This window comes from Lepidochelys kempii, chromosome 2, assembly GCF_965140285.1.
Source record: "Lepidochelys kempii isolate rLepKem1 chromosome 2, rLepKem1.hap1, whole genome shotgun sequence".
Lineage (NCBI taxonomy): Eukaryota > Metazoa > Chordata > Testudines > Cheloniidae > Lepidochelys > Lepidochelys kempii.
This window is the reverse complement of record NC_136381.1, coordinates 114,487,420-114,509,154: the sequence shown is the minus strand read 5'-3', so window position 1 is coordinate 114,509,154 and position 21,735 is coordinate 114,487,420.

Below are 21,735 nucleotides of genomic sequence, written 5' to 3'. Positions count from 1 at the left end.
TCACTTTGTAGTTCTCACACTCTTGCACCCCAAAAGTGAGTGTTAAAATTATTCTGTTTATAGTCATGAAAAAATTGTTCCCCTAAAACCCGTATTTATGCAAGATTAATGCAGAAATGTGTATTTACATACCTTCATGAATAATCAATAATGTGTGCGCATTAGCCTGAATACTTGGAAATAAAGAAGATGCAGAATAAAGGACTCAATTTCAAGATGGAATTAGTAGAAACTGAGGTTTTAGGTTTAAGAACTTTGTAAAATCAGATTAATAGGTTTTTATATTGCTGTGTTTCTTTAGAGTGAACCCTGTGAAATCCATATAACTGGAATTGAAGCTATGCATTATGTTAACCTTTCTTTATGTATAAAACCAATCACTTTTTTTTCCATAAAGGACTGTGGCATTGGTTGCAATATTCATATGTATTCATATGCATATTGGTTGCAATATTCAAACAATAGAATCTCTAACACTAATACACACTTGACAGACTCTCAGTCAAAGGTAGAGCAGGTCCAAAATACTGACTCTTTCACTTTCATAAAATTCAGGAACATTGTTAGATTACTTTTGGTAAGCTGATCTTTCCCTCCTGTCAATCTATGACTTACAGCTGTCACAGGTGAAAAAGCTAATGTCAAATGTCACTGAGGTAGAAGACTCCCTCCCATAAGTTAACTAATGACTTTCTATTTGGGCAGGTCTGAGGCTTTAACTAAATGCAAACCCACCACCATGTACCGGCGTTGTGACTAAGGCCTGGTCTACATTACATGGTTAGGTCAACATAAGCTGTCTTGCCTCAAGCTAGCTGTGGAAATGTCTTCACTTAAATTTGGCTCCTGCTGACATAAGTGCCTCACTATGCCCATCTAGTAATACCACCTCCCTGAGCGGCACAGAGTCAAGGTCGATGTAATTAGGTTGACACGACAGTGTGGACACTGCATTGCTTACATTGATTTGCTGACTTTCACAACCCATCCCACTATGCACCACACTGACAATACAATCGATACAAGCACTCCGGGTAAGGACACGCACCACTGACACAAACAATTTAAGAACTGCTGTGGCTGTATGCTGGTGTAAGATAGGTCAACATAACTTTGTATTGTAGACGTGGCCTGAGTCTTCCTTCTCATTTTGTTTCTCCTTCTGAATTCACTCCCTGAGATATTCATGAGGCATATTTACTGGCCTTTCATTTTCTGCTCAGGTAAACCACAAAAACAAGTTTGCATTCTAGGTTCAATCCAAACTAGTTTAAATACAATCTCAAAATGTTCTGTGGCACTTCATTGGAGAGAGTCACACTATATAAATAACCACAATAATAATGTCAAGTTTTCTACAGCACTCTTCAGTTTTAGATCTCAAGGAAGTTTTAAAAAGAGGTCGATTATCCTCATTTAACCAATGGGGAACCTGAGGCACAGGGAGGGACTTGACTGGTCCATGGTCACCCAATAGTTGCAGAGCCATGAATTAAACCCAGGTCTTCTGAATCCCATCCCACTAATGCCCTATCCACTAATGAAGATAAGGAAACCTAAATCCTCAAACCCTTCAAGAGATGTGGATATTGGAGTGGTTAGAGCCAGCGACAAATGAAATGAAGACATTGAGTGCTCCAGGAACTTAACTCGCCCAATTAATTGGTTCCATTTTAAGATGCACTCAGATCCCAAGTTCAGATCTAAACTTCCTCAGTTTGGAGCCCATCTGATCCGATCCGGGATCTTATTTTGGAGCGGGAGGGGGAGGGAAAGGGTGTTTAAAATGTCCTTTACTCTCCCTCAGACCCCAGCTATGCGGTTGCTGGGCAATAGGGATACCCCAGCCACACAGCCCTGCCCCTGGCCATCCTCCCTGAAGGCGCCCTAGGAAGGGGCTGAGGGTGGCGCGGGAGCTCTGCCCCACCCGCGCAATCCTCTCCCCGGGGAGCAATCCGGCAAGGCTAAGCCGGCTTTAGGGTCGCTTTGTGCCAGTGGCGCGGTGGATCAAGGCAGTAGGGTTTAACCGCCTCTCCACAGGGCAGGCTTCAATCGCAGGGGACCAACGCCGGGCTGGGGGCCCGGGGGAAGTCCTGGGCCCCTGACTCCTGCCGGGAGCTGGACAGGGGCTCGGAGCCGGGGTGCACTGCCCAGGCTGGAGAGGCTCCATGGCGTGGGTTGTGTGAACTGCACATTGCCAGCTCCGGTGGGGGGGGGGGGTGTAGCCCGATTCCCCCACGTGCCCCTCTGCAGACACTCACCAGCCATTTCCTTTTGTTCCCTTGTTTGCTCCTGGCCGCTTGCCAGCTGGGCGTGCGGGGAGAGCAGCGCGCCGGGGGGCGGGGGGGGGGTCTCTGTGTGGCCAGGGGCTGCGGGCACGGGCCGGGCCAGATGTGGGTGCGCCGAGGGTCGCGGATGGGGGGGCGGATTGGAGCCGCTGCTTGTGCGGCCCGAGCGAGTCCGGCTGCAGCCGGGTGCGCCCCCTGCTCCTTCCCTGCCCGCACGATGGGAGGGAGCGAGCACAGCGCGGCGGCGGCCGGGAGCTGCTGAGGCTGCCCGGCTCCCTCCTTCCCGGGCGGCTTCGGGGCCCCATCGGCTCGCCAACCCCCGCGGGGCTGGCGCCGTCACTCACCATGGTGCGGACGAGAGGGGTGCGGTGGCCGGGCGGGCGCTGTGGAGGGCGAGAGGAGCGATGCGCTGTCCAGGGTATCCAGCTCCCTTCCGCCCGCCGCTCGCTCCGCGCTCTCGCTCAGCTCCTGCTCTGCCTCGTCTTCCCCCTCCCTCCAGCTTAAGCAGGGCCCTGGCCTCCACATGCTCCCCCTGCAGCCGGGAGCTGGTGACTTCAGAGGGGAGGCGGATCCGGGGAACGTTCTCTCCCACCGACCTCGCAAGCCCTGGCTGGCTGGTCAGGCAGGTGCACAAGCCGAAGAGGGTGGCTGGCTATCGAGGCTGCTTAGGACAGCTCCTGGCAGCAGCCGCGTGCACGGGAGCATTCCCCTCAAACGTGGTCAGCTGTGTGGTCGTTCCGAGCCTGCAAGCAGGGGCGCTTTGGCTGGAGATAACAGCCTGTCTCGTGTAAGCTCTTTAGCCCCGGGAATTCCGCCTGTGTCGGCAGGGGGCTAATGCCTATAGTGACTAGAAAGCAACTACAGGTGCGTGGTTGGGCGTGGGTGCCTTTAGGTGACAGGTGACCACAACCAGGCGGCACAGCAGGGCGATGCACGTCGAGCGTGAAGAAAACAATATTGTGACTGCTGAGCTCTGAGAGCCAAAACACAGGCACTGCGCAGTCTTATCTGTGCTGCAGTTTTTAGTACAGCAAGGAGGTTTCCACAAAAGACAGAGGGGAAATGTCACAAGCCAGCAGAAACAAACGAGCCAGGCGTGAAGAGGAAATAATAAGAAAGAAAATAATTTTGCTACCATTTGTTACTCCTTGCCTGCGATCATCTCCTGCATTTAAAAGCAAGAAAGTGTCACCGCTGGATAGGGCAGGTAAGAAACAAGACCAAGTATTTTCTCCTGTTCAGAAAACTACTTAAGGTGGCGGAGACGAGAGAAAATTTGTAAGGCGTCAAGAAGTTAAAGAGTGAAAGTAAATAGCTGAAGGGAAAATAATGCAGAAGTCCAGCAGGAAAAGAGCCAAGGTTGGTTGGATGGTGTCAAATCAGCTCCCTGTGAATGTTTCTGCCTCTCAAAAATCATCATAATTAATGACAGGTTTCAGAGTGGTAGCCCTGTTAGTCTGTATCAGCAAAAACAAGTCCCTGTGGCACCTTATTGTTTGGGCATAAGCTTTCGTGGGCTAGAACCCACTTCATCAGATGCATGGAGTGGAAAATACAGTAGCAGGTATATTTTGAATTGTCTCATTAAACTGACCCCCCCCCAGGCAACTCCCATCTTTTCATGTACTATGTATAAATATTTGCTACTGTATTTTCCACTCCATGCATCTGATGAAGTGGGTTCTAGCCCATGAAAGCTTATGCCCAAATAAATTTGTTAGTCTCTAAGGTGCCACAAGGAGTCCTCATTTTTATCATCATTAATGTCATCCTTGTCATCAGTAAGTCAAGGACTAAAAAGATAGGAAGAGTGAACTACCTTCCTGAATCTAATGGTAGTCCCTCCAAATCAGGATTGAGACACTAGTGGGCAGCTGGGGAACAAAGAGGGGTGGTAGTACTCCTGCTGCTTGTGCTGTATCTGTTCCCTGAAGAGGACTTCAGTCTGCAGGACTGTCACTCCAGCACCTTAAAGATCTCAGTCCTGATATTCAAAATCCTCCTGTGATGGGCCCAACCTACCTGAGATCACATCTCCTTCTGGAACAATGATCTTCCTGACAGCTACATTCCACTGGAACAGGGAAACTGACAAAGGAGGCTTCTGAGTGCAGGAGACAGTGACCAACTGGGTAGCTGGGGAGGAGGGATAGTACAGGTGGCAAGGAGAAAATCTCAATGTCATGATACTTTGCCAGGATAATTAGACCTGTGAAGGAATTGGGATTTGTGTTTTTGTGCGATATTCCCATTTCAAACTTTGTTTCCATTTGGATTTAGACTGAAATTAAATTTTGAGATTTCCCACAAGACAAAAATTTAGAATTTTAAGTCAACAGAAATATTTTGGTTTGATTTTGACTTACAGTTAAAAATTGTTTAATGTAAAACAAAATATATTTCAAAACAAAAAGTGAGTTTGAAAATGAAAAATCTAAATAGTGTTCTGAAAATGCTGAAAATAAATATTTTGTGACTATTGAAATTTCATTGATTTGATTTTTGAAACAAAATTGTATTGACAGTGCTGCAGAAAGTTTTGACTTTTGACAAAGTGGTGTTTGCTGACGGGGGGGAAACAATGTTTGGTCTGAAAACTTTTGACCAGCTCTCAGGGATTCTCTTTTTTTTTATTATTTGTTTGTCTTTTGCTTTTGGTGGTGGGCACACAACAGAATGAACCTGCGTAATTAAAGTGTAGTTGAAGTATATATGTTCATACCATTATCCAAAGCAAGAACCTACCTGATCATTTCCCCAAAATGAAAGCCAACTGTTTTGAACAGCAAAGATCTGGGGGGGGGGATGGGTTTGTTACTGCTTCACTCCATAGTTCTTGCCGGAACCACATCCGGAGATCTGACAAGCGTACTGGGAGCAGTTATCTTCACAATATTGACTACCTGTCCAGAAATGGGAAGTACTAGTTATCTCTCAAAGACCTGTACTTAGGTGACTTCCAGCCCAGCTTTGCAGTCTGAAGTAATTTGTTTAACCAGCCATATTCTTGAATGCTCTCTATACTGAGCCAACTTTTTGAGGTTCACCCTCAATATCTTCATTTTATTCATCTTCACTTTAGATTATTCACTTGATTCCTGATGAGTTACTAAATGCAGAGGTTACTCTTGCACTGGAGAAAGGAGAGAAATGGTCACTTTTGGACAGCCGTTTTGGTCACAAAGAAATGGCTGCATAAGCAAAAAGTTGGCCTCTTCATTCCATAATGTTACTGTTTTGGTTCTTCTGTTGGAGCTGGGTTGCCCCAGGGTAAGTAGGAGATGACTGACAAAAAAGCACCATACTAACCACTGAATGTGATTCATCTACATCTGCTAGAGATGGGCCTGAGTCAGAAAGTTCTGATCCAGATCCCAATTTCCCAATAATTCAAAGGTTCTGGTGTTCCAGTTTAATCTCAGCATTTCTAATAGAATGGTGCCATATCAAATTTGCTATATGAAGAAGTATCATTTCTAATTTCTTGACTTGCTTTGGCTGAAACATAATTATTAATGTTCATTAACATTGTGGTTTTTTGACTTCTAATAATGGCTTGATTTTTTTGTTTTAAATCAGTAATGTCTCAGATTAATTAATCACACTTTCATAGCAAACATAATTGAAATTGCCCTTCAATGGAAAGAGTAATAAAAGTTACTGTCACTTTTAAAAGTTGAATTAGGAGTTGGCTGCTTTTTTTTAAGTACCAAACTCTTAAAATAGAAAAAGCTCCCTTAAGTGTTCATTTATTTTAAATGTAGTCCCAATCAATTGTGTATTTTACATAACTAGTCCAAGATTCAGTATTCTAAAAGTTACTGGGTCAAAGTTTGCTCTCACTTAAAGTTTAAACCTGAAATAATTCTATTGAAATTGATGGTGTTACCCCACTATCAATATGGAGTAATTGAAAGTAGAAATTGGCCCACTAAAGATATACATTTAAAGAAGGATGCACTGAGTATGTTCATGCTACCGGTGTTGCTGTTCTCCTTCCAGCAGGTAGCAAGACTTCAAGAGAATACCCTCTTATTTCAGCACAGTGGCGCTGGTGGAAGACAAAGTGTAGGTTTTCTAGAATGTTTTATGGTTTCATGTATCCTTTGGTGGACACTGGCTCTAATGGTTGCATGGCTGGCCTGAGCAAGATTGCATTACCCATATTCTTTAATTCAGGACTGCTTTCTAACCAGAGAGCCTGCCCAAACAGTCAGTGAGAGTCCAAGACCATTGTGCCAAATAAAGTAAGGGGTATTTTTTTTTAAATGATACCAGTGTAACTCGGACTGTTTAGTCTTAGGCTTTATCTACACTGGCACGTTCATCGTTAAAACGTTTGTCACTCAGGGGTGTGAAAAAACACCCCCTGAATGACAGAAGTTTTAAGGATGAAAAGTGCCAGTGTGGACGGTGCTTCATTGGTGGGAGCTCTACTCCTGGCAATGAAGCTACCACCCCTTGTTGGAGGTGGTTTTATTTTGTCGAGAGGAGAGCTCTCTCCTGGTGACAAAGAGCGGCTACACAACAGACCTTACAATGGTGCAGTGGCACAGCCATGCCGTTGTAAGGTGTGCAGCGTAGACATAGCTCAAAACTCTACATGCCACATGTATTGGTACACCGGTGTGCATACTAGGAGTTCCACTTTGCTTGTCTGAATCCTACAGATAAAACTGCACACATATCAGCAGTAAGGTATTGTTCAAACAAGGCCTCAATTTAGCTTTCTAGCCAACTATGTAAGTAAAATAAGAACATATATTTACATAGGGTCTGTCTAGCACTGTTAATTGTATCTCACCGGATGTAAACAGTAGAAAAATCTGCTGTGTACCTATGTTAAATTTTTAAATGTTACATGAGAATGAATGTCTCCACCACACTGTAAGCTAGAACCCGCCCCTCTGCTGCATGGATGCGTTAAAGGGAGAAGAGGGAATAGGAAACTTCTAATCCTTGTATGCCTCACAAAAGTGGGCTCTCTCCCTCATGTTGTTGAGCATTGGATTGGCTCTTCTGCTGCTCTGTACGCTATGGCCCAGATCCATAAAAGTTGGACGTAGGCACCTAAGTCCTTTTAGGCACCACTAAGATCCGCAGAAGCCCTGCTCAGCTGCCAGCTAAGCCTTGAGGTACCCTAGGTGCCTGAGTTACTGTCCGTGAACATGCACACAGCCTTATGAGATAGACACATATCTCACACTTAAGCCCAATGGGATCTTCAAACTAGGCATTGTCATGCCTGTTGTCTGCAGGGCTCAAGGTGGGCGATGTTCTCAGAGCACATCTAATTCCACACTCAATGGCCAGAGTGGAGAGGAGGAAGAGGTGGCTTCCCTTATAACCTTTAGCCCAGTGGCTAGGAGATATTCTGCCAGGCTGGGGGAAACCTGGATTCAATTCCCCCTTCTGCTTGATGTAGAGAAGAAATTTGGGTCTTTCACCTCTTAAGTGAGTGCCCTAACCACTGGACTATAGAGTCATTCTCTCTAGCCCACTGCGATTTTAATTATTTATACAGAGTGGAACAACTTCAACAGGAGAGATTGAGAGAGACCTACAACTGAACATCTCATAGTCCAGTGATGATGGCACTCTCTTAAGAGGTGAGAAACTCAAATTTAAATCCCTTCTCTACTTCAGGCAGTGGCAGTCAAAAAAGCAAACAGAATGTTAGGAACCATTAGGAAACAGAGAGATAATAAAACAGTAAATATCGTAATGCTTCTATATAAATCTATGGTATGCCCACACTTTGAATACTGTGGGCAGTTCTGGTTACCCCATCTCAAAAAAGATATTTTAGAATTGGAAAAGTTACAGAGAAGGGCAACAAAAATGATGAAGTGTATGGAACAGCTTCCGTATGAGGAGAGATTACAAAGCCTGGGACTGTTCAGCTTGGAAAAGAGATGACTAAGGGCGGATATGATAGAGATCTATAAAATCATGACTGGTGTAGAGGTCAGAGGTCACTTTCAGTAGAGAAAGTGAATAAGAAAGTATTATTTACTCCTTTACGTAACACAAGAACCAGGAGTCACCCAATGAAATTAATAGGCAGCAGGTTTAAAACAGGCAAAAGGAAGTACTTCTGCACATAATGCACAGTCAACCTGTGGAACTCGTTGCCAGAGGATGTTGTGAAGGCCAAGACTATAACTTGGTTCAAAAAAGAACTAACCCTGGTCTACACTACAGGGTTAGGTCAAACTTAGCCGCGTTAGGTTGATTTTATAATGAATGCGTCTGCACAAGCAACCCCGTTCCATTGAGCTAAAGGGCTCTTAAAATCGACTTCTGAACTCCTCCCCGGTGAGGGGAGTAGTGCTAAAATTGACCTTGCTGGGTCGAATTTGGGGTAGTGCGGCATAATCAATGTTATTGGCCTCCGGGAGCTATGCCAGAGTGCTCCAATGTGAACGCTCTTGGCAGCACTTAAGTATCTAAGAATGGGATACACAGAAGTCAGCACGCTGGTGGGGAGCCACCTAAACTAGCCAATAGTCAAGTCCTGGGGGAAGAATCTATCTCTGCTTGGGATCCTCAGTTGTGAACCCTGTCCAAGAGTTAGACATCTAAGTTGTTGGGGTTTTTTTTGTTTGTTTGTTTGGTTTTTTTTTTGCAAGAAATACCATGGAGGCAGCAGTGACCTACCTTATAACCCGTAGCCTGGTGGTTAGGGTACTGAGACTGGGGTTCAATTCCCTCCCAAGAAACTAAGAACAGCCATACTGGGTCAGACCAATGGTCCATCTAGCCCAGTATCCTGTCTTATGACAGTGGCCAATACTAGGTGCTTCAGAGGGAATGAACAGAACAGGATAATCATTGAGTGGTCCATCCCCTCTCATTCACTCCCAGCTTCTGGCAGTCAGAGGCTGGGGTCAGGCTTCCTATGCTCTGACTGTCCCCGGCATCTTAAAAGAATTAGCCCTGGTCTACACTACAGGGTTAGGTCAAATTTAGCCACATTAGGTCGTTGACACCCAGCTAGGGTAAAGCAAGGTGAGGTGTAACCCCAATGCCACTGTTGGCCTTTAGAGGGTTCATAGAGGTGGCCCATCTCCTTTAGTCACCTAAATATCTTTGAAGATCATCAGCAGGCCAATACCCAATCTGAGAAGAGAACTCCACTCTTCTGAGTGCTAGGCAGATGCACTATTCACTACTAGATCATTCTGCCTCTGTTAGTGTAACATTGACTGTGAACTATTTTAACATGTAATAACAAATTCAATAATCCTCACTTAGCTCTTAGGCAGAGTTCCCATTAATATTGAAAGGAGTGTTTTGCCTTAGTCAGGCTTGCAGGATTTATCCTACTCTTTTTTTTATTATTATTATTAAAGTTTTGTCAGTTAGCCCATATCTGTTCTTGAAATATACAAATCCCAGCACTTAAGAAAATGAGACACTGGTTCTGAGGAGTGGCATGAACAACTTGAAAGGTTTATAGTATGTCACCATGCAGATTCCTAAAAGGCAATAATGCCAGTTTTAAATCTGTTTGCAGCGTTGTATCCATGTAGGTCCCAGGATATGAGAGAGACAAGGTAGGTAAGGTAAGATCTTTTATTCGACCAACTTCTACCTTTACCTACCCTGTCTGTCTCTGTTTTAAATCTTGCATGTACGTACCTTCTACCCCAAATAAAAGTTTGTGCAGAAAGTTGTAATGAGACAAAACCTAGATACCATGAAAAAAAGAAAAGGAGGACTTTTGGCACCTCAGAGACTAACCAATTTATTTGAGCATAAGCTTTCGTGAGCTACAGCTCACTTCATCAGATCATAAGCTTTCGTGAGCTACAGCTCACTTCATCGGATGCATCCGATGAAGTGAGCTGTAGCTCACGAAAGCTTATGCTCAGATAAATTGGTTAGTCTCTAAGGTGCCACAAGTACTCCTTTTCTTTTTGCAAATACAGGCTAACACAGCTGTTACTCTGAAATTGAAATCAATGTGGCTCCAAATAGTGTGTGCCAGCAGAGACAGTTTTAGGGTTGGGGGGGCCCCCTCCAACTACCATTGCCTTTAATGGCAGTTGCATCAGACTTTTAATCCACATCCAGTCCCAGACCTTTTGCCTATGATTGCAAGCAATAGGAGCCAATTGTAATTAGACACCTATCCACTAGGAACTGGACTTGTATCACTGATTGATTTGACATGGGCCATCAGAAAGCTTCGGATGATTATGACTTCATATGATTTTTTTTAAAGCTTCTTAGTTTCAAGCCTCCAAACAAATCTTGCTCAATATAGTTTAAAACACATGTCAAACATCACTGAATGAGGAGGGCTCCTGTGGAAAAAATAGTATGTGATCACGTAATTAAAGACTGTCATCATGCATATGCACAAGGGGGTTGAATTAAACTTGCACAAGCTACCTTCATTCTAATATTTTCTAATTTTTGAGCACTTGACTTTGTAACCTTATTTCTCTTTTAAGGCAACTTATATATATATATACAAACTCCCCCCCCTCCCAAAATTAGTATAGTCTTGAGAGTTCTAATAACATTTCATGCTAGAGGTTCATTCATAGAACTATCGTAATAGAATAGCTTTCCCTGTTTGTTTTCTGATAGTGCTCATAACGTTCTCCTTGTCTGAATTCCTGGCCAGGGTTCCAGGGGTTGTTTTTACAGTTCCGCCCCAATCATGCTAGATACCTGGATCTCTGAGGTGCAACCAATGAGAGGGGCAACAATCAGGTTCCTTAGGGAATTAATAGTTAATTCACATAAGTCTGATGAAAATAATTGAACAAATAACTCCCCCCCCCACCTTCAGCCCTTTTGTATGAAGTAATCTATCCTATGCTGCTTTTTTCAAACTACAGCTGCTGTGATGTATATATGTATAGCTAGACCATAGCTATGTGTGTATAACATAAAAATGAAGTAAATGAATGCTAGAAGCAGTGCAGTTTTATGAGTACTTGGTTTAAGAGTGGCTTGCGGCTTTTCATATGTAAACTTGGTGTTTTAGCACCCTCTGTTGGAAGAAGATGGTACTGTATATATTTTAATTTTAGATACTGCAACAAATGCATGACAAGTGATGGAGCAATATCTAGGAAAAGTCCGTGGCTCAGATTGCAGATAGCTGAACTATTTGATACTAGGTATATTAAAACAAAAGACATTTTTTCTTCTCACTTTTGTCTTTTTACTGTAGGTTTTTTTACCTTGTTGGTCTAAGCCAGCCAAGAACTTGCTTGTTTCCAAAAAAATGAAGCTGATCTCATATAAAAAATTCTATTTTCTACTCTTTAGGTTTGCACACTCTTTTGTGATGTGTTGAACATTCTCAACCAACCTTGACTTGGGTGGATGTCTTACACATCTTAGTGACATAAATCTGGGTGCAAAATGGAACCCTCAGGTTTCAAAAAGCTGGTTGTGGGTTGAAGGTGGATTTTTTTTTTTTTACCTGGGTAACTCATCAACACTTCACTTTCATAAGAACTCAGTTACTCTGGCTCTGCACAGATAAAGTTAATGTCATCATCTCTTTGCAGTGGTGGTATTACAGTAAACCTTTGTTATCCAGCATGTTGGGGGAATAGAGGGTGCCGCTGAGTCAAAAATTCCAGTTAACTAAGAGGGAGGGAGTTTGGGTGTCAGAGGGGGCTTGGGGCAGGGGGTTGGGGTGCAGGAGGGGTTTTGGGGTGCTGGATCTGGGTGGTGCTCACATCAGGCAGATCCTCAGAAGCAGTGACATGTCTCTGCTGCTCCTAGGCGGAGGTACAGCCAGGTGGCTCTTCATGCTTGCTCCGCCCACAGGCTCCGCCCCCACAGCTCCCATTGGCCATGGTTCCTGGCCAATGGGAGTTGCGGAGCCAGTGCTCAGGGTGGGGCAGGGCAGGGTAGGGGCAGCCCTTGGAGCCCCAGTGGCCGTTCCTCAACCTACGAGCAGCAAGGACATGTCACCACTTCCGGGGAGCCATATGGAGCCAGGTAGGGAGCCTGCCAGCCCCATACCAACTGGACTTTTAATGGATATCAGAAATGCCAGTTTCTAGAGCTTTCTGGTTTGTAAAGTGCCAGATAACACAGCTTTTACTGTATTAATGATTATAGTAGCACACAGAGGCCCCAGTTAGGATCAGGGTCTTTTTGCGTTAGGCTCTGTACAAAACATACAGTGAAGGACAGTTGCAAAGAGCATACAGGCTAAAAGATAAGTGTAGCACACAATGAAAGGGGAATGGAATGGAAGCACGGGAGGGAAAGCATCTAAGTCTATTTCTTAGGTAAAAGGTGATATATTAGTATCAATCAAAGAGAGGGGAAGGAAACAAAAGAACAGACAAAAGGAAATATAAGTACTGCCATACTGAATTAGACCAATGGCCCATCTCCCGGTATCCCGTCACTGGCAGAGGCCAGTACCAAGATGTGTGTGCACAGAACAGGGAAGTTGGCGTGATCCACCCCATTTTCCCTTCCTGGGTTCTGCAGCTAGATGTTTAGGGTTGCTCAGAGCGTGGGACTGCATCCCTGATCTTCTTGGCAAATAGCCATTGATGGACCTGTTCTCCATAAATGTATCTAGTTCTTTTTTGAAACTGATACTTTTGGCCATCACAACATCCCATGGCAGTAAGTTCCACAGTTAATTATGTGTTGAGTTGAAAAAATACTTCCTCTTATTTTGTATTAATCCTGCTGCCTATTAATTTCATTGGGTGACCCCTGGTTTGTGAATTGTGGGAAAGGGTAAAGAACACTTCTCTATTCACTTATTCCATACCATTCGTGATTTTATAGACCTCTATCATAATAACCCCTTAGCTGTCTCTTTTCTACTAAGATGAACAGTCCTTAGCCTCTCCTTGTATGTAAGCCATTCCATCCCCTTGATCATCTTTATGCACCTTCCATGAACCTTTTCCAGTTCCACTATATCCTCTCTGAGATGGGGCGACCAGAACTATTCATAATATTCAAGGTGTGGGCTCACCATGGATTTTATATAGTGGCATTATGACATTTTCTGTCTTATCTTTCTATCCCTTTCGTAATGATTAGCCTTTTTGACTGCTGCTGCACATTGAACTGAAGTTCAGAGAGTTATCCACTGGGACTGCAAGATCTTTCTTGAGAGGTAACAGCTAAATTAGAACCCTACATATAGTTGGGGTTATGTTTTCCAATCTACACTACTTTGCACTTATCAATGTTGAATTTCATTTGCTATTTTGTTGCCCAGTTATGTCAGATCTCACTAGAACTCTTCACATAATTTTGTATCATCTGCAAACTTTGCCTCTTCACTATTCACTCCCTTTCCCAGATCATTATGAATATGCTGAACAGCACTTGTCCCAGTATAGATACTTGTGGGGGACCCCACTGTTTACCATTCTCTACTGTGAAAACTGATATTTTATTCCTACCTTTTGTTTCCTATCTTTTAACCAGTTGCTGATCCAAGAGTGGACCTTCCCTCAGGGGGCCTTCTCTTATTAGGGGGCTTACAAAGGCAGCAAACAGGAACAGTGGCACAGGCGTAGGGGCTGTTTCCTTTGTGTTTATTTTCATGTTTACTGTATTTATTGATGATGTTGATGCTGTTGTGCTTATGGAACATTTAAAGGACTTGGAACCTAGCAGAAGGGACTGGCTCTGACTGACTCTGTGGAACTTTTGCGACACAGCGCCTTTATAGGGGCTGCACGCCAGTCAGCAGTTGCTGTCCGTTAGAGAGGCAGCTGGTAACAGTCTATCTGCACGGGTTTCCTTCACCACAGATCATCATCATCACCGATCCTCACCATTGATCTGAGTCCTCTTATGCCTGAGACTTACCTGTCATGTGTGACCCAGGGAACCTACCATTTGTTCCTGTGCTCCTGATCTGCTGAAGGTCCTGTGCTCCTCCTGTCCCGGGCAACCACTGGAAGCAGTGGTAGGTCCAGGATCCACCTAGCCCAGCTGCAGATGACTGCTTACGTCCAAAAGCTGCTGTGTGCATGCATCATTATCCAGTGGGTCCATTGGGGACCTGCAAGTACAAACTTTTGGCTATTGTCTAGGGTTGTTTGGAGACCAGGCTTCAGGCCCACTGTTGGGGCAAACCACTGAGTTATTTTCCCTTTCCCCCTTGCATTCCCTGTTATTGTTAAATTCCCTAAATAAACCCTGTTTGTTTTGAAAGATATTTCCTTGTTAAGTCTTCTGTTTACATACTTACCTAGTGGGCTGAGGGAGGTTAACTGGCTACCAGCATCTATTGTCTGGGGAATAAAGAACCTGACCCTGTTACAAAACATCTGGGTAACACAGGTGCCAGCAAACAGAGCTGAACACAGGGAAGTTTGAGGGGGAGTTTTGTTGGAGGACGGCATGTGTAGTGTTCTGTTTTTGTTTTGGTAGGGGTTTTGTTTGTTTTGGGGGGGTTGTTTTTTGTTTCCTTGACAGGAGCTTAGGCAGGAAAGCTCTGACTGTACAAGGGCAACAGTGGTAGTGACCCAAGCAATGGAAGAGTCAATGAAGATGACTGGATGTGGAAGCTGCAGGATGAACACTATCCTGGGGTGGGCACCTGAAAAGAGCTTCATTTGTATGAAGTGCCACCTGATAGATCTGATGGAAGAGAAGATCTGAGGTTTGGTGATGCAGGTGGAAATTATGGTTGGGTTTCAAAGGGGATTCAAGCAGATGATCGAGGGAAGATAACAGAAGGCTAAAGGGAAAACTCAAGAGTCGCAGATACAAGCTATACTGCAGAACTGTGAGGGTAGACTGATGGGTGAAGAAAGTGGCCAGTGGAAGCATGTCACTACAAGAACCAGGCTGAGGAAAAGACTGGTTAGTGAAAGAGAAATAGAGCTCAGGAACAGGTTTGCTGAATTGGAAAATGAAGAATGGGCACAGCAGGCTGTAACAGAAGGGGGGGGCAAGGAAGAAGGGAAGAGCGGCTAGTCCTACAAGAAGAAAGCCAGACTTCAGAGCCTCAGGAGGATAAAGAATGACTCTCGGAACATTGCAAAGGAAAACAAAAGACAAAAGGACTTGCAGTCAGAAAAAACAATTGGAAGGCCAGAGAATCACACCAACACCAGGAAGAATCAGGTCTATGTGACTCCCTACTAAGAAGAACAGACAGGCTTGTCACCAGAGCTGTTCTTCAGAACAGAAGGGTGAATCATGCTGGGAGCTAAAATATGGGATGTGGACCTGAGGCTGAAGAGGATCCTAATGGAAGTAGGAAATAATCCACTGATTGTTGTTCACATGGGAACAAATGATACTGCTAGATTCTCACTGGAACACATCAAGGGAGACTATGCCAGGCTGGAGAAGACAGGTGACCTTCAGTGGCAAGGCAAGATTATGATTAACTGATGGCTCAGGGAATGGTGCTATAAGGAGGGCTTTGGGATGTTCGATCACTGGAAGGCATTCATTGACTGAGTACTGTTCTCGTAGGATGGACTCCCCCTGAGTAGGGAGGGAAATATACTTCTAGCATTGAGGTTGGCACAACTGATTAATAGAGCTTAAACTTGAAACTCAGGGGAGACAGATGGGAGATGCTAATGTATTCTCCATCCCTGATTCTAATATTGACCTAGAGGAAAATCAAGAAAGAAACAGCAGCGGGTAGGAGAATGGACATTAAGAGGAAAGATAATGCCAATACCAATTACAGTCAAAGTCAGGCGATACTGACAGTAGAATGACTGTACCCAATCGGGTGAGGAATCTGGGCGAAGCCAATGTCATAAATATAAAGGGAAGGGTAAACCCCTTTGAAATCCCTCCTGGCCAGGGGAAAGCTCCTCTCGCCTGTAAAGGGTTAAGAAGCTAAAGGTAACCTTGCTGGCACCTGACCAAAATGACCAATGAAGAGACAAGATACTTTCAAAAGCTGGGAGGAGGGAGAGAAACAAAGGGTCTGTGTGTCTGTCTATAGTCTGTCTATATGCTGTTCTCTGCCGGGGATAGACCAGGAATGGAGTCTTAGAACTTTTAGTAAGTAATCTAGCTAGGTATGTGTTAGATTATGATTTCTTTAAATGGCTGAGAGAAGAATTGTGCTGAATAGAATAACTATTTCTGTCTGTGTATCTTTTTTGTAACTTAAGCTTTTGCCTAGAGGGGTTCTCTATGTTTTTTTAATCTAATTACCCTGTAAGGTATCTACCATCCTGATTTTACAGGGGGGATTTCTTTATTTCTATTTACTTCTATTTTTATTAAAAGTCTTCTTGTAAGAAAACTGAATGTTTTTTCATTGTTCTCAGATCCAAGGGTCTGGGTCTGTAGTCACCTAGGCAAATTGGTGAGGCTTTTTACCAAACCTTGTCCAGGAAGTGGGGTGCAAGGTTTTGGGAAGTATTTTGGGGGGAAGGACGCGTCCAAACAGCTCTTCCCCAGTAACCAGTATTAGTTTGGTGGTGGTAGCGGCCAATCCAAGGACGACGGGTGGAATATTTTGTACCTTGGGGAGGTTTTGACCTAAGCTGGAAAAGATAAGCTTAGGAGGTTTTTCATGCAGGTCCCCATATCTGTACCCTAGAGTTCAGAGTGGGGGAGGAACCGTGACAGCCAAGCAGAAACAATTAAGATGTTTGTTAGCCAAGCTCTGTGCATTGGTGTACAAACTGGAGGAATTAGAACTACTGGTGCAGGAAGTGAAATCAGGTATTATAGGGCTAACAGAAACATGGTGGAATAGCAGTCATGACTGCAGTACAGGTATTGAAGGGCATGTGCCATTCAGGAAAGACCAAAATAAAGGTAAAGATGGTGAAGTAGCATTGTATATTAATGATGAGATAAACTGTGAAGAAATTAGAAGTGGTGGAAAGGATAAAAAAGTCTGTTCGGGTCAAAATCACTTTGGGGAAAAAAGTCTCCCCTGTGATAACGTTTGGGTATTTGGATATGAAATTTGGATATGAAAAGAGACCCCTTTAATGTTTGAATGAAATAAATACTACTGGCAATTGTGTGATTATGAGAGATGTTAATTTCTGAGATATAGAATGGAGGATAAGTGCTACTAATAATAATAGGGCCCAGGTTTTCACTGACTGTCCAGTTGGTGCTACCGCGCAGTGGGGCTGACAGGCTCCCTGCTAGCCTCCACACCGTGCGGCTCCCAGGAAGCAGCTGGCATGTACCCCCTCCACCTGGCTGCGCCTCTGTGTAGGAGCCAGAGGGGGGGATATGCCGCTGCTTCCAGGAGCTGCTTGAAGTAAGTGGTCCGGAGCCTGCACCCCTCACCCTCTCCCAGGCCCCAGCCCCGTGCCCCAGCCCTGATTCCCCTCCCACCCTCCAAACCCATGGATCCCAGCCCAGAGCACCCTCCTGCACTCTGAATCCCTCATCCCCAGCCCCATCCCAGAGTCTGCGCCCTCAGTCGGAACCCACCCACCCACACCCCTCATCCCAATCCCCTGCCTCAGCTCAAAGCCCCCTCCCGCACTCCAAACCCCTCAGCCCCAGCCCAGAGCCCCCCCCAACACCTCAAACCCCTCATCCCCAGGTCCACCCCAGAGTCTGCACCTCCAGCCAGAGCCCTCACACCCCACCCCACTCACCAACCCCCTGCCCCAGCCCAGAGCCCCCTCCTGCACTCCAAATCCCTCATCCCCAGCCCCACATCAGAGCCCGCAACTCCAGCTGGAGACCTCACACACACACACACACTCTCCAACCCCCTGCCCTAGCCCAGAGCTCCTTCCCGCAGCCCAGCCCCCTGAACCAGCCCAGTGAAAATGAGCGTGAGAGTGGGGAGAGTGAGCGATGGAGGTCTGGGGGGAATGGAGTGAGTGGGGCAGGGCCTTGGAGAAGGGGTGGAGCAGGGGCGGGGCAAGAGTGTTTGGTTTTGTGCAAGTACAAAGTTGGCAACCCTATGGGGGGGGTCTTGATTCCCTGGCCCCCCGCCCATTCCGGCGCCCCTGATTTGAAGTTTTTAAATCATCATTTGAGGCTTTCAGTAACTCAACCAGAGGTGATGGGTGGATGAGGTTCTGCAGCCTCTGATGTGCAGGAGATCAGATTAGAATGATGATCATAATGTCCCTTCTGGCCTTAAAGTTTGAGTCTATGAATACCATAACTACTTAGTTTCCTTAAAAGTCTGGTGAGGGACTTTGCAATCTAATAGACTGCTGTAGGGGAAGCCTTTTTCCCTGATAGGCTAAATGTTCTTTTCTGTTCAGTTCTTGTAGCATGTTACTCTCATGTTCCTCGCATTGTAGCCTGTCAGAGATGTTAACTACCAAAAGGCTTAGAACATCTGTGTTTCAGAGCTGTTGATTGTTGGCAGCCATTCCTGCTGCAATGGCTCATAAGCCAAGCTAGTCTTTCCAGACTTTCTTTTAAGAGCAATTACCTTTGCAGTTGCTTTGCATTCCAGTTTGATTTCTGTGCACTTTATATTCTCTCCTCTAGGATGGAGGGTGCTTTAAGGAAATGCAGTTCATTTTTCACGTTGAACAGATGTTAATTACAAACTTGTCCATCTGTGTGGTGCAACCTGAGGCATGCTATGAACTGCTTTGGTCTTTCATTTTATTTCCTGGAACTGCATTCTTGCTGCCACAGTTACTGAGTATCTATATATCACTCCAAAATGTAGAACATTGTTCCAAACAAATTGGGCCTCAAAAAACACCTCCACAGGAGGGTGTATGGATTAATTAAACTAATGTTAGTACAGCACTTTGAGATATAAATGGTAGCTGTTATTGCCTTTTTTGAGCATTGGGGAAGAAGAGATGCTTAAGGAAGAATCATGAATGAAGTGTGAGGAGTGGCTAGGTGGGTGAGAATTGGGACCTTGAGGACTAGGAGTTAGCATGGGGTGGGGGAGTACAAAATCATTGGTGGAGAAAGCTGAGAAAATGTGCATTAAGGAACATGTTGGCAAGGCAAAATGGGAGGGGTGAGATGCACTAAAATACCAGATTGGGAAGGTAGGCGGGGGTGGAGTTATGTAGGACTTGAAAAGGAAGGACAAGAAGTTCAAACTTGATGTTGTGAAGTCAGAGCCAACCTTGGAGGATGGACGGGAAAGTGGTTATATGGATGGTGGAGTGGCCAGAGAGAAGAAGGTTGAGAGCTAATAATCAGGACATGAAGAAGCTTTAGCTGTTGTGAAAGAGGAAAGAATGATTTTCACCCTGAGATTGTAAAGATGGCATCTTCCTGGATAATACTTCTATCATAGTGTATTTCAGACATACAAATGTTCAGTCATTTAATAATACTTTAAGTATATGCATTCATAGATTTCACAGTGATCTATAAAGGAGGGTCTTGGCATATTCTATGGTTGGAGAAAATGAGGCAAAGATGAGTTGCTCAAGGTCACGCAGCAGGTCAGAGGCAAAAGCCAGTACTATAACCCAGGTCTCCTAACTCCTAGGTCAGTGCTTCAGTTACCGGAACACATCGCCTCCTCCCTTACCCTTGTTTTTAACTACAGTTTTCCTCTAAAATTTCTCTGCAGGGAAAGAGCTGCCTCACTATACTAGCAATAGTGAAAGGAGCCAAAAACTCTGGTCCTATGGAATTTGAATTCACCTGGCACAGAAATAAAAGTGCTGCAACAGCTGAACCAAATTGACTTTGCTGTCACATTATAGAGAAGATATGGGAGGCCGGAGGGAGAGAGGCAAGTGGAAGAACATTAATCAGAGATCAGATAACCTCTGTCCTTAACTAACCCTGGTATAAATTACTGCGGCAGCAAAACAGTAATGAGGCAACTGAAGGAAGCGACCCAGTGATGGGGTGCGGGAGCTGGGACAGGGAGGGATGTAATCACAGAGGGATGGTGGGGGGAGGGATGCAGTGAGGGGGATGGGTATGCAGCCCCATTCCCAGCACTCGGAGATGGGGATACACATACGTCCGACTCCTGGGTGCCAGCGAGGGGACGACAGACCGCGATTCACAGCAGGGCACATGCTGCTGCTCGAGCGCAGCCACACGAGAAGCATGAGGAGAAGAGGGCCGGGAAGCAGCGGGAAAGGCACACGTCATGCGACCCCTCAAGAGCCACCTGTGGAGCACTCGCGAGTGGCGCTAATTCCTCCCCTGCCCTGACCCAGCCAATGGGAGCTGCACCTGTGGTCGGGGGAGCATGAGGACCCCCCTGGCAACCCCTAAGTCTAGGAGCTGGACATGCTGGCTGCTTCCTGATCTGGGAGCCGCACAGGCCACGGCATAGCGCTAGCAAGGAGCCTGCCTGCCAGCCCCGCTGTGGCGTTGCAAACCGAACATACAATGGCTCGGTCAGTAGTGCTGACTGGAGCTGTAAGGATTCCTTTCTGAGCGGGTATTCTGGTCCAAAACAGGACACCTCGTCACCCTAAGCGGGGGTGCATTGCAGTGTGAGTGTGAATGAGGGGAGGGGTGCATTGCACTGTGAATGGGGGGGGTGCATTGCAGTGTGAGGGGTGGAGGTGCATTGCAGTGTGAATGTGAATGAGGGGAAGGGTGCATTGCAGGGTGAGGGGTGGAGATGCATTGCAGTGTGACTGAGGGGGTGCATTGCAGTGTGAATGTGAATGAGGGGAAGGGTGCATTGCAGGATGAGGGGTGGAGATGCATTGCAGTGAGACTGAGGGGGGTGCATTGCAGTGTGAATGTGAATGAGGGGAAGGGTGCATTGCAGGATGAGGGGTGGAGATGCATTGCAGTGTGACTGAGGGGGGTGCATTGCAGTGTGAATGTGAATGAGGGGAAGGGTGCATTGCAGGATGAGGGGTGGAGATGCATTGCAGTGTGAATGTGAATGAGGGGAAGGGTGCATTGCAGGGTGAGGGGTGGAGATGCATTGCAGTATGACTGAGGGGGGTGCATTGCAGTGTGAATGTGAATGAGGGGAAGGGTGCATTGCAGGATGAGGGGTGGAGATGCATTGCAGTGTGAATGTGAATGAGGGGAAGGGTGCATTGCAGGATGAGGGGTGGAGATGCATTGCAGTGTGACTGAGGGGGGTGCATTGCAGTGTGAATGTGAATGAGGGGAAGGGTGCATTGCAGGATGAGGGGTGGAGATGCATTGCAGTGTGAATGTGAATGAGGGGAAGGGTGCATTGCAGGGTGAGGGGTGGAGATGCATTGCAGTATGACTGAGGGGGGTGCATTGCAGTGTGAATGTGAATGAGGGGAAGGGTGCATTGCAGGATGAGGGGTGGAGATGCATTGCAGTGTGAATGTGAATGAGGGGAAGGGTGCATTGCAGGATGAGGGGTGGAGATGCATTGCAGTATGACTGAGGGGGGTGCATTGCAGTGTGAATGTGAATGAGGGGAAGGGTGCATTGCAGGATGAGGGGTGGAGATGCATTGCAGTGTGACTGAGGGGGGTGCATTGCAGTGTGAATGTGAATGAGGGGAAGGGTGCATTGCAGGATGAGGGGTGGAGATGCATTGCAGTGTGAATGTGAATGAGGGGAAGGG